At 30.9% G+C, this 1,951-nt stretch overlaps 1 long non-coding RNA gene across 1 annotated transcript in view; it reads right to left on the reverse strand.

The window, feature by feature from the left end:
* LOC111704735 (uncharacterized) overlaps positions 1-1,027 on the reverse strand; it is a 1,408-nt gene extending 381 nt beyond the window's left edge. Inside the window, exon 1 of the long non-coding RNA XR_002765875.1 lies at positions 541-1,027. This is a non-coding gene — a long non-coding RNA (uncharacterized LOC111704735). The remainder of the gene's footprint in view (positions 1-540) is intronic.
* Positions 1,028-1,951: the final 924 nt, after the last annotated feature.

Here is a 1,951-nt window from a genome sequence, read left to right on the forward strand (position 1 = left end):
CCCCCTTTCCCCTCCCCTCTACAGGGCTTGAGGCTACTATACCTAATTTTGGGACCAATAATGATATTTTGTTTATCATAAACTTCAAATTTTTCTTCTTCTTTATATGTCTCTCGTTTGTTTTGCATTTAAATGATTAAATGCTATTGTTTTTTGTAATTATTTTGATGTTATTAAATGCTTGAAAAACTTTTTACATTGAATAAAATTAAATTTCAAATATAACAAGCATTCAAGCCCTAACACCCTTTGTCCAAGGGAGGGGAGGGGCTTGATTTTTTTTCTTTAAAGGGGGCTCACCACCTTTTGGGGCCCAAAAACATGGCAAAACCAAAGATATCAACTAACTATTGCAAGGGAGGTAAGCCCCATAGCCCCCCCCCCCCCAGTGAGTACACCTCTATGCATATAAAAATGTCTCCTCAAAATATATAGATAGAAGTCTTCTTACCATAAGCTTTAAATGAATAATCTGGAAGCAATTTAAAATTCATAAATATACTTTTCAAAAACTACTATTATTTATAAACCCTATCTTACCTGGGCTAAAAGAAACCTTTCTCCCCCTCGCTTCTCCCTCAGGCACAGGGGTTATACTAAACATTGTTATCACAGATATACATCCAACCCTTGAACAGCGTTATGGCTAGGACAGGCTCTGTATGTGTCTATATGCTGAACTAACTAAGTATGGGAACATACTGTGAAAACCAGCTGAAATGTCTTCTTCTATTCTATATTTAAACTCAACCATTCATAAATATGAACTTTAAACTATTTGTTTAGTACGGACAAGGTGGACGTCTTGAATGAAGGCCCTGGCTTGGTGTTAGTTTCTATGAAACTGAAGGGAACTCGACGGCATGTCACAGCAGAGTGCAAACCGGGAACGGATAACAAGACTGAGTTTGGAAAATATTGCGACCCCTGCCGAGATTCCAAATATCGTTTCCGGACTCTAGCGTCGAACCAATACTACACAAACAGGGAACTAGAGAGTCCAAAGGAGAAGGGTCTTCTGTTTTGTTTACATTTTCTTCTGAACTCTGGTATTAGTTGAAATTTTAGAGTATAGCTACAAGCTGTATGGCGCCTAGGATAGGAACTCGCACAACAAACAATAAATGTCTAGATTTTTTAAAGTTTAACATTTTTAAATCATCATCTCTATTTTCAGTTTAGGGTTTTTATAATCTGTTCATGTCAACTCATTTTCTGTGCAAGTCCCTATTTTGTCTGTATCTAAAAATGTGTAAAAAATCAAACTTTATGATAAAAATAAATTATATCTAATGTACGAACATATATCTGTCTGTTATGTAAAGATAAACATGTAAGTGGTTTATTCACAATTTACAAAATATACGATTACTAAAGTGTACAAATCTCCTTCTCGGATTAACAGGGTGTTCCACAAAACATGATCAAGTTGGTGAATTATAGTTTCAAATATCTTCTTCCATTTCCTGTATTAGATATTAAACATTTTTTGCAGTTTATTTCATTAAAAAAAATCTGTTTCTCATATATATATCTTACTTTGGAATAAATTTTACTATAACATAACTGTCACATAGTTTTTTTATTATTCTCTTTGTTTGGTATCAACAAATGTCATAGTACATACATAAACTGAAAATATATGTACACTAGCTAAAGTAAAAGTAAAGTAAAAATAAAAGTACATGTAATAATTTCATTATATTACTTTATTACTATTATTTATCATTATTGTTTATATTTTTGTTGAATTATTATATTAATATTATATTACTATATTCTATCACTGTTCCAATTTGTTATTTCATCAATACTGTTTTTTTTTTAAATAAAGATATCTTATTTTTGTTGTTGTTGAATTATGACAAATTGCTATATTATTATTATTTAATTATTGTATGATTATTGAATTTTCTATATTATAATTATTTAATTACTATTAAATTAATCC

This window comes from Eurytemora carolleeae, unplaced genomic scaffold, assembly GCF_000591075.1.
Source record: "Eurytemora carolleeae unplaced genomic scaffold, Eaff_2.0 scaffold259, whole genome shotgun sequence".
NCBI classification, from domain to species: domain Eukaryota; kingdom Metazoa; phylum Arthropoda; class Copepoda; order Calanoida; family Temoridae; genus Eurytemora; species Eurytemora carolleeae.